We start from the raw sequence: 12,283 nt of genomic DNA on the forward strand, positions 1-12,283 counted from the left end.
GCAAGTTGTGGTGCCTCCTTTAAGTGGCACATTGTCTACTGGGTAACAGGGGACAAAAAAAAGCAAAGAAACAGCAAGGAATCGTGGTGTGCTACCCGCTAAAGGGATGTATTATTTAGTAGGTCCAGAATTCAAATATGACAGGGGACCAAGGAGAAACACTGAGGCCATAGTTCAGAAAGAGGGAGCCTTCCTGGGCTCCATTGTACAGGCTCATGAGATCAGATGTCTTCTTGAGGGTAACGTGCGGTCCCAGGGGTTGAGGCAGGGAGGGATCTACCTGTAGGACCCATAGCCAGTCATCTTCTTTAGTGTCATCCCTCCAGTACTGATCAATCTTTACTGTCAACTTGGTTTGATTTAAAGTCACCTAGGAGCTATACCTCTGGGTGTGTCTGTACCGATGTTCCCAGAGGGGATTAATTGAGAAGATCCATGCTGAGTGTGGACTGTACAGTGTCACAGGGCTGGAGTCTGAGACTGGACAAAAAGAAGAAATTGAGACAAGGGCCAGTATCCATCTCACAGCTTCCTGACTCTGTACACTTCCCCAGCCTCCAGCCAGCTTTGTCCACATCCTCTTCCCTGGTAAGAGGCCATTCCTTGACGACACTGCAGGCCTGGCTACAGCTCCATCTTCAGGAGACAAGACCTGAGCAGGGACAGAAGGCACAGAGTGTGGTGATATATTATGTACCCTAATAACTTGCCTGAGAATCAGAGGACAGAGCCAGCCACTGGATTAGACATAGAGGTCAGGCAGTGGTGGCACACACCTTTAATCCTAGCACTTGAGATCTCATGCCTTTGCTTGGGAAGCACACACGCCTTAAATCCCAGGAAGTAATATGGCAGGGCAGAGAAAGGTATTTAAAGCATATGGAAACAGGAACTTACTCTCTTGAAGCTGCGAGTTTCTTAGAGGTAAGAGGTAATGGCTGACTGTTCTGCTTCTCTGATCTTCCAGCTTTCACCCTGATAACTGGTTCTGGGTATTATTACTATTACTATTATTATTATTATTATTATTATTATTATTATTAAAAGACCATCTAAGATTTGAACAACAACAGAGATCCTGCATGTCTAGAATGTCTAGATCCTGGTCTAGAATTGCCTGAGGGAAGGGTCAGGTGGGAGGAAGGTTTGTCACTGGGCTTGGGTGGGAGCAGCCACTTGATCTGTTAACTTACAGTGCTATGAGCAGAGGTCCAGCTCCAGGGAAGTGGAACTGGATCCTCTTCAGTGCAGAAACCAGAAAAGAAACTGTGTGGGCTTTATCATGACCAGGGACCTGGCACAAATGACTTACAGGGAGGAAAGACTTCCTTTATCTCACAGATTCAGAAGGTATACCACAGAGGAGGATAGAGCCAAACGGAACATCTCACACTGTGGTGACCAGAGGGAAAAACTGACTGCCTGGCCAGCTCTTTCATCCTCCCCCTTCTATTCCACACAGAACCCCAGCCTATAGGATGCTGTGACCATGTTCTTCCTTCTTTAGTTAATCCATCCAGGAAATGCCCTCGTAGACATACCCAGATATGTGCTTTTCCAGTCTCTTAGGCTCTTCTCAATTCACTCAAGGTGACAATCAAAATAAACCATCAGGGACCTCAAGGCCAGGATAGCTCCTGTTCCCTGATTAGACTGGGTGGAAGAGATGGGTTGGGGCCAGTTACAAAGGCTGCTCACAGGATGTCAATGCTGGCCTGGACCTAGGTGAAGGGGATGAAATTGAAGGGTGGGATTTTAAAACAACTAGGAAATGAAATAGATACGTGTGGTCCTCTCAGTTGGTGCTGAGATGGCTGCTCTGCCATCTTCTCAGGCTCAGAGAGCCCTCAAGCGTGGAGGAGGACAGAAGAGGAAGAGCAGGGTTCTATGTGAGGGTAGATGAGCCAGCTAAGGAAGACAGTGTGGAGGGGAAGTAGAGAGAAGGCACGATGACAAGACCAAACAGGAGAAGACCAAGGCCATGAAGGAACTGTGATGAACCAGCCTGTGCATGTTCCACAAGGCGGCTGTGAAGGAAGGAGGGGCCAGCAGTAAAAGGAGCTCCTGTAAGTGGCAGTGAGGTACAAACATGTTAGGGAGGGAAAGAGTATTGAAGGAGATGCTTTCTGAGAGATGGGGGATGGGGAGTGGATCTGTATACCTTCCCAACCAGGCAACTCTGAGATTACTACCTCTCTCGTTTGGAGACAGGTAAGAGAACAGAAAACATTCTACCTCAAGAACATGGAGATTAGGAAATACCAATGACCATACACGTGTACCAAAGAAAATGGAATACGTTCATGTTCAACACAACCACACATCTAAATAAAGACACAAATATTGCAATTTCAACGTTAAAGGCCAAGCATGCTGGGATTTTGTTGTTGTTGTTTGTTGTTGTTGAGAAGGATGTCACTCTGCGGCTTCACCGATCCTCCTGGCTTGGTTCCCAGAGTACTGGAATGAAAGATGTGAGCACACCATCTTCAATGAACTGTTCAGCCAAGTTGTTATCCGGGACCCCGTGATCTTGGAGGACTCCTGGGTCAGTTGCCTCTAGTTGGAACATTGTCTCAACGCTCTTTGCTCCAAACAGGGCCCCCTTCCAAGAAGATATAGTCTCCCCATCATAGCTTGATTTTTATGGGCATTTAAAATCACACTAGCAAAACACACTGGCTTTTCAGGGAGGTGTGGAAGTGACTCCAGGACACCAGACTGCCAACATTCATTTCCCTCATAAGCTTGAATGCCCTAAAATACTGCCCTTGAGGCTCTTCCCAGACAACTGGCCCTGTCAGCCTTGCAATACCTTGGAATGAGAAGGTCTCTCCTGAGGATTGCCAAGCAGTTTGGAAAGAGGCAGGCTCTTCATTCTGAGGATGCTGGCTAACCTGCTTCATTTCAGGTCACCTCAGTCAACTTGCCTACTGAGTCTCAGTCTACCGGTTCCTATGTCCTCCATTCAATAGTGTTTAACAAGTGAGGTGAGGCCTAAAATTAAGCCCCAGCGCAGTGTGTCTTGTGGTTTCTGGTGAAATAGAAAGGGCCTCAAATGGCCTAACCACAGGTTCCCCTTTCCACCCTGTTCCTACTACAGATAAGGTCCCCTTAGCAACTTTCTCATGAAATGAACCGAGTGGAATTCTGGCTTGTCCCTGACTTGTGAGTTTCCCTTTCTTGTTAGCCTGCAGAATTATTCAAACAAGGGCACCGCCATGTCTTCATGCTGTGAATTTCATAGCTCACTGTTTCAGAGTGCAGTCCTCATGAAACTGGCACAGGTCGGTGCATCAGTTCCTGGTGCGGTGACAAGTACCCAAGAAGAGGCTTAAGGAAAGGCTTGGTGGTCTAGTTCATCATGGCGGGGAAGGCACATGAGAAGACTGGCCACACTGTGTCTGCAGGGAGGAAGCAGATGAAGGACAGTGCTGGGTTCTCTTTAGCCTTTCTGAGCTTTTATTCAGTCTGAGACCCTCGCTCATGGGATGGTTTTACCCACATTCAAGGAGGACCCTTAGATAAGCTCCTCTGGAATTTCCTTAGAGACACACTGTGTCTCCTAGGTGATTCCAAAGTCAGTTAAGTTGGTGGTGGATGTCAACTATCACAGGCAGCGAGTCCTTCCTCCCTTTGAGTGCTTGTGACTAGTAAGCCACCCTTGTCATCTGTCTGTTATCAGGAGCCAGGTATCCCTCTCTTCCTAAGCCCTAGGAAGAGAATCTTCCCCTCACCAACAAATTCAGTAGGAGGTTTTTAAATAATACAGATAAACAACAAACCCTTCTGTACTCCCCAAGTTTTAGCTGTGGGACTTGGGCAAATCATTTAGCTTCCCAGAGCCTGAGTTGCCTGGATTGTAGACCAGCACCCAATTTATGAGTTACTGGGAAGATAACGAGGGTAATTTATTCAACAACTCTTCTGTGAGGATTTTGATGGAACCAGGAATAGGAACTGTAGTATAAACATGGTCAGGAATTCTGGCCACAGAGAACTGATACTCTTGAGGGGCCATAGAAACATGCATTTAGAAACAAGTAATGTGGATATAGTACAAAGCAGGAAGAAAATCATTCATCAGATCACAGGAGTGGGACAGCATGTGAGTAGGGGTTTGACAGTGTTTCCATTGCGTGCTCTCCATGACCCCTTCATGCCTTCAAAACCAGTACCACCTGAGTGACTCTTCTACTACCAAGTTCAGCTGCCAGCATGAGGCACAACCTTGGCTGCCTCTGGAACACAGCTTTTGTGTGTGACATTCAGGAAACACTTCCCAGGAGATTTCACCTCAATGATGATCTCTTCTTGGTCATCGCTGCCTTCTCAGTTCCAGCAAACCCACATCTACTGTCCCAGCAAAGTAAAGGTTTTGCTTTAGTGGCTGTAGTCTCTTGTTAATGACAGCCAATTCTTCAGCTCCAGCTGACCAGACACCACAAATTCTTCACACAAATGGCCCAGTAGAGTCGTTGCTTCCTTAGGAAACTTTGCAAGCCAGGCCTCCATCATCTGCACTGTTTGCAATATTCTTACCTTTTAGGCTCCTCCAGAAGAGTTCTCTGGGCTCTCAACACTCAATGGCTTTTCTAGCCCAAAGTTCCAAAGTCCTTCCGCAATTGTACCCCAGACAACCTGGTTAGGTCTGTCCACTATCCTGGTACTAACTTATCTTAGTTAGGATTTCCTCTTTTTCCTTCTTTCTTCCTTCTTTCTTTCTTTCTTTCTTTCTTTCTTCCTTCCTTCCTTCCTTCTTTCTTTCTTCCTTCCTTCCTTCTCTCTCTCTTTCTTCCTTCCTTCTTTTCTTTTTCTTTTTTTCTATTTTTTTGTTTGTGTTTTGAGACAGGGTTTCTCTGTGTAACAGTTTTTTGCTGTCCTAGAACTCACCTTTGTAGACCAGGCTGGCCTCAAACCCAGAGATCCACCTGCCTCTTCCTCTGAGTGCTAGGATTAAAGGTGTGCATAGTTAGGGTTTCTATTGTTGCAATGAAACACCACAATCAAAAAACAAAACCAAGTTGGGGAGGAAACGTTATTGGCTTACACTTCTACATTGTAGTCCATCATTGAAGGAAGTCAGGACAAGAACTCAAAACAGAGCATGAACCTGGAGGTAGGAGCTGATGTGGAGGCCATGGAGGACTGCTACTTACTGGCTTGCTCCCCATAGCTTTATCAGCCTGCTCTCTTAGAGAACTCAGGACCACTAGCCTGGGGATGGCTCCACTCACAATGGACTGGGTCCTCCCGCATTAGTCACTAATTAAGAAAATGCCCTACAGCCGGACCTTATGGAGGCATTTTCTCAACTGAGGTCCCTTCCTTTCAGATGACTTTAGCTTGTGTCCAGTTGACATAAAGCTGGACAGGACAGTGTTAGTTATGGAGATTGGTGGGACCTGCTGAGATGGGAATGTTACCAAGTTATGAAGTCTAAGTCACAAGAGCCTAACCACTGGAAGGTTCTAGAAGGAAACAATCAGGAAAAATGACATATGGTGGGAACTGCTGAGATAGGAATGTTACCAAGTTATGAAGTCTGAGTCAAGAGTAACACTGGAAGGTTCTAGAAGGAAACAATCAGGAAAAATGACATAAGGTGAGGGCGAGTAGGCACGTTGGACGAATCTGAAAGCAACCAGTGATGCTCAAGAGGAAGACAGAAGGATCATCCACAGTCCTTAGGGACAGAAGGTACCTTCTACAGGAAGCCCTCCAAGGTCAGCACTCCCCAGGCAACCATTACACTGCTTTGCAGTAAGATACAAGCTTGGTAATTCAGATGAAAGCTAGGCAAAGAGGGGAACCCCTAAGAAGAAGGAGAGAGGGTTTCCTGTCTAAGCTAGTGAAGCATCTGTCACTAAGACTGTCTTAAAGGAAACACAGCCCATTTAGAAATGGATAGAAGCAGAGCGACACTGAGTCTGACCATAGAGAACCTGCTAAGAACTGCTTTAGTGAATGAGTGCAATCATCTGTCTCATTTTTTTTTTTTCCATTCGGTCCTAGAGCTTGAACCCAGGGCTTCATGAATGCTAGAGCATCAGCAAATGGAAATGCTGAGATCCTACCAGTAATTATCAGCATGAGAAGAGAAGGACCTTAGCTTTGCAACCTATCTCCATTATTTCTGGATACACAGAGTTTGGACGATGTTCTAAGGAACTATGAGGCTCAGTTTTCTGGTCTATAAAATGGGGGTGTTGGTGATGGCAGTATACATTTAGCTATTAGAAAGCTTATCAGAGAGCCCCTGGTGGAGTCTCATATCCTATGCACTTCCTGACAAGAGCCCAAACAGTTCATAAGTCAGTGTCTAGAACATTTATCCATTAATGATTACTTGCTGTCTTCCAGTAACAAATGGTTTTGCTTTATCCCCAATTATCACGAGTTTCCAGGAAGTGACTAAGTGAGCTTCCGCTGTCCTATCTGCCCGATGCTTCCTGAGGTGAAGGGGGCAGTTGCAGACTGTTTCAAAGTGTGATTCTTTAAACAGTGTCAGATGCTGTTCTTCAGTTAAAACTGTGGGAAATATAAACATCTGTCCTTTTTTTTTTTCCTATCAAAGAGTTAAATAACACCAAATTCCATTCTTAAGACAAAAATCATAAAGAAGCGAACTGGCAAAAATTCAAATTCTTCCAGGGTCAGCACTTCTTGAAATCAAAATAAGTTTTCAGTTCATTCCTCTCTGGGCACTGCCCCTCTCTCTGTATTGGGCAGTCTCGGGAGAGTGTGAGGCCAAGCTCTGACCACTCAGTAAGGCCCAGCACCTCCTTGCCTTAGAAATAAAAGCTCAGCAGGAACCTGCCGGATGTGCTTACCTGCTTCATTTAGCACTAAACAGTCTTGAGCAGAAGGAAAACTTTTCACTTTGCATAAATACTGTGGACGGTGGGGCCATATTTGAGACCTTGGGTCCATTTTTTTCTTTCTTTTTGTTCGAGACAGGGTTTCTCTGTGTAGCTTTGCGCCTTTCCTGGATCTTGCTCTGTAGCCCAGGCTGGCCTCGAACTCACAGAGATCTGCCTGGCTCTGACTCCTGAGTGCTGGGATTAAAGGCATGTGCCACCACCACCCAGCTGGGTCTATTTTTTTTTTTTTTTTTTTTTTACAAAAATAATACATTGAAAAGTATTCAGAGGAAAATAAAAGCCACCTTTAACTGTATATGCTCAAATGTGTTGATACATCTAGCAGTTTTCCATCCCTCTTAGGCTCTTATTTCATTTCAGGTTTTCAGACAGGGTCTCACTATGTAGCCCAGCTGGCCTCCAAGTCACAATCATACTGCCTTAACAGCCTGACTGTTGAAATCACAGGTGTATACCACCGTGCCCAACATCTCTGTCTATTTATAACTCTATTTATATCTTACATGTATTTTTTTTTTTTTTTTTTTACTTTTCTATTTTTTTTTATTTTACTACTAATACGGATCTCTGCTCTGTAAGTCTATTAAGGTGGCATACATGTATTATTTTTATTTTATTTTTAAGTTATAATTATATTAAAAGCATGTGCATATTGTTAATAATATCCAAAAACATCTTAAGTGCTAGTGCCATATTGTATTATTTGGATTTGCCATGGTTTTCCTATTGATATCCTTACCACTGGCCATTTAGACTATAATTTTTTAGCATGTCATATATTATAAACAACACTGCAATATCAAATGAGGACAACATGCCCACATCATTCATTAACGATTAAAATTTTACTGAGTTTCCCAATGTTCATAACCTTATGTAAGGTGAGGAAGACCCCAAGTGGTACAGGACAGAGGTTGGCTGACTGGCTTTGGGCCAGCCCTAGCCAGTCTGCTTTTGGAAGTAAAGTTTACTGGAAAATAACAAAGTTCTCTTGCTCTTATATCATCTATGACTGCTTTCCTTCAAGGGCAGAGTTGAACAGTTTAGGGTTGTGAGACCTTTGTTTTCTAACTGGCCCTTTATTAAGTCCCAGTACTCAGTAGGCAGAAGCAGGCAGATCTCTGAGTTCGAGGCCAGCCTGGTTTACAGAGTGAATTCTGGGATAGCCAGGGCTAAACAAAGAAACTCTGTTTCAAAAACAAAAAACAAAACAAAACAAAAAACAAAGAAACAAAACAAAAAAACAAACAAAACAAAAAAAGTTAAAAAAAAAATAACTTTGTCAATTCCAGGTAAAGAATGCAAAATATCTCATCCCCAACCAACAGTCCTAGACTATGTCTTACCATCCATGATTGAAAAGTCCTAACCATTAGAATAATCTCTAGGGTGAATTAACATGTAATACTAAAAAGAGAAAACTAACCTAAACCTCAAATGCAAACCTCAGGGTGTGACATGACATACTCCTTCTGATTCCTGTTCTCATATTTTAAACTTTTAACATGGGTTGAAGATTTGACGGAATAAACACAGACTCAGAGGAAGATAGAGCATGTATGGAACTATGCTGTGATAATGGCTGTCAAACCCATCAAGGAAGAGATAGATTATTCTGTACATGGGGTTGGGCTATGACATGAGGCAGGGATCCGATTCAAACCATACACAAAGGTGAACATAGATATGGACCCAACGGAGCAGGCACAGCTCTACAGCAGGGCTCTTACCATAGATCCTTTTGACAATCTGAAGACACCTACACACTCCTTCTCAGAATAACGTTTTTAAATGTGCAAAAAGGAATATGATTACCAAGGAAACCAATTATGTAGAGTAATGCAGAGTAAAATATGTGCCTTTTAAACTAAAACATGAACTGATAAGACCTAGTATGAAATTTGAAAAGCTACAGTAATTTAAAAATCGTGATGAGCCTAAACAAAAATGTAAGGTGTCTCTACCAACTGTAGATTTAAAGTAAAAATATACTTAGCTTATTTTGGTGACAAATTCCATGTCTGTCAATACTACTGTGATTTAGTACACCACATTTATACTAAAAAGAAATAATATCTACTGAAAGTTGGTTAAAACTGAAGTATAATTTTTCTTCACTCCAAGTTGACTGACCCCTGGACTTCTAGGTCAATGCTGTCTAGTTAAAAAACCAAAACAACCTTCCATTAAAGCTGATAGAAGCTGAGAGAGGAGTAATCTTGTCTTCTTAAGGCTAAGGCGGAATCTGTTAAAATAGTGGCATCCGAATCCACATAGAACTAATGAAATTAACTTTATTAAATTTTAGAAGTATGGAGGCTGGAGAGATGGCCCAGTGGTTAAAATACTTGCTGCTCTTGTAAGAGAACTTGGGTCCCATTCCCAGCACCCATATGGAGCTCACAAGTGTCTTCAACTTCAGTCCTAGAGGATACAAAGTGCACAGACATCTATGTAGGCAAAACCCTCCTACACACAAAATAAATAAATAAGTCTACAAATTAATAATAAGGTCTGGAGAGATGGGTCAGTGGTTAAGAGCTCTTGTTACTCTTGCAGAGGACCTGGGTTTGGTTCTCATCACCCACACTGGGTGACTCACAACTGTCTGTGACGTCCAGGAGATCCGATGCCCTCTTCTGGTTTTTGTGGGCATGGAGATGCATGTACATTTACACACACACACACACACACACACACACACACACACACACACACACTTGTTTTTAATCTATCCAAAATCAATAGTTTCGTTTAATAAAACTGGAAGAAGGCGGTCAGCTAGGATAAAACACCTGTAAACCTTCAAAACCAACACGTCCCAGAGCTTCTGTAAATAATCGAGGAACAAACAAGAACCGGGAGAGCATGGACAAAGGGAATAAACAGAAAGCTCATGGAGACAAAATGTGGACAGGGTAATAAACATGTGGTCAGGCGCTCAGACTCGCCTATGATGGGTAAGACAAAAGTGAGGCCATCACTGAAACAGATGCCACTCAGGGCGCCACAGCCTGTGCTTGTGACTAGAGAGTCACGTGCTACGGAAGTATTGGCAAGGATGTCAGGAAATGAGGACTCTCACTCACTCAACAGAACCGTAAGAACCAGCCAGAGGCACCATATAGTAAAACGCTTCTTATGACTCAACACTCCGGTCTCAGACAGAGAGCTCTGCAAAGACATCCTTTCACTAAACAAACATGGGAACGCCTCCCTTAATCTTGTCCAGAGTACTAGAAACTGGAGACAACTTGATGGAACCCATGGGGACAGGGATGGATGCCAGTGCTGTGTGCTATGGAATGCACACAGCCCTGAAGGCCAACTGATTGTTTAGACACAGCATTCCAGACACACTCTTAACTAATGAAACTGAGTTAAGAAAAAAGCCAAGAATGCCAAGATGTTTTTAGCACAATACCAGCCTGTAAACTTAAAACACATGCCCACAGAAAACACGGTGTACTTGGGAAAGCACTTGTATCTTGAGAAACTGAATACACATGTAGACAAAGGTTGAATTCGAGGTAAAAACAGAACTATGACCCTCAGCCTGCATCCACTTGGCTAGTAATCCAACCCCTGAACCTTAACAGTGGGCCCAGGGGGCCAAACGACTCTATGTTGGACTTGCAAGAAGTCTGGCTGCTACCCACAGAATGGATCCAAGAAGCTAAGTAACTTTGATAACAATTCATCCCAAATATCCAGGACTCCACAGTCACTGGCAGCTGTCACCAATTGTCCTTCTTCCCACTTGAGGCCAAATACACCCTCTGGGCCAGTCTTATAGGATGCTCTCTGTCTGGTTAGCCTTCCTCAAACTCAGGGCCAGGAGCTCCAGGCAGGGCCCTTTTTTCTTTACTACAAAAAGTTCTATCCTTCTGCCTGCATGTGAGCCTTAACACAACCAGCAATAGCCAACTACCTTGCGAGAGCAAGCTCTGAGCAAAGAAAGCATGTCTTCTCCTCTGGTAAGTTGTTTATCCCCAGCCTCTCTGCAGAGGGCTGGGCATATGCGAGTGGCACCCCCTTGGTGGGTGGGAGGGAAATGGAATGGAGAACAGAGACCAGAGTCCTGCAGATGTCCATGTGGATCATGGGTCACATGCCGAGAGACTGACTAAAGTCTCATAGGAGCACAGAGCATAAGGCACCATCTGAAGATTCTGTCTTTATCATGGCTGAATCTTCTTCTACCCCTTCCCTCTTTCTGGCTGCCCTGTGCTTGAACCGTCTCCAGAGTATCCTTCAGTCGGGTGGAGGTGCTCAGGATGTCACGGGAAGGAAGTAGCACCCCCCCACACACACACACACACAACTTCACTTTCTGCAGCAATACAGAGTTCTTGTCAAAGCCACTGTCGAAGCCAAGCTTCCTTGGGAAACCCTCAGCAAGGGCCAAGGTCAGAGTCTTGACTCCAGATTTCCCTCTGGCCTGGTTTTATCTCTGTGAAAGCCAGTTTAAGCTGTGTCCTCCTTTTGAACTATTCAATACTGAAGATTAAGGGGAAAAATAGCCCCCCTGATTTCATCTCATTCCTTTTTTTCAGGGAAAATTACTTTTCAAAATTATTAAATCTGTGAAGGTTATAATAGAGGACTTAGGCTCAGTTTAGCCATTTATTAAGATATAGGCTACAAAGCCCAGTGGAAAAAATAAACAAACAACTAGCAGTTTACTCGGATTTATGCACAGTCGGGCTAATCAATCAATCTGTAAACACTATGCAAATGTGTGTAAACCCAAATGTAGCCCAGACTTTACGTATGCATTGTTATGTAAACGATCAATCTTGTTAAAGTAAATATTAATATAAAACTGACATTAAACACAAGTTTACACAGCCTCGTTGGTTGAAGCTAGTTTGATTTACACTGAAATGTAAATAGCAGTAGTGCTCTTTTTGGGGGCTTCAGAAATCGGGCTAAGTAGAGGTCACTGGGTGGTCAGTCCCTACCTGGTCTCCAGACCCACTCACAGTGTTTTATCTTGATGCATTGCATGAAGAATTTGGGAAGAGTTTGGAAAGATGGTCCCCTGGCCATCCTTATTTTGATCCATCTCCTTCAAGTAGCATCTCTCTAGGGCTACTGTTAGGACCAGAAAGCCCCGACTCTGAACAATGACAGGCGTGTCCCTCTAGTGAAGAGAACTAGTATTCTCTTCAGCATGGGTTAAGGCCCCACTGCTTAGGTCTTGCCCTTGAGTAGGCCATTGGGGCAGCTCTGTGAAGGGTGGGTCTCAACCCCCTCAGCTCAATCCATTCCTTCCCCTGATTGCTTTCTTATCTTGAAGGCTATTTTATTACATTTTACTCAGTGTGTGTGTGTGTGTGTGTGTGTGTGTGTGTGTGTGTGCCCTTATGCCACAGTGTTTACGTGGAGGTTGCAGG

The sequence above is a fragment of the Peromyscus leucopus genome, chromosome 10 (assembly GCF_004664715.2).
Source record: "Peromyscus leucopus breed LL Stock chromosome 10, UCI_PerLeu_2.1, whole genome shotgun sequence".
In the NCBI taxonomy this organism is placed as follows: Eukaryota; Metazoa; Chordata; class Mammalia; order Rodentia; family Cricetidae; genus Peromyscus; species Peromyscus leucopus.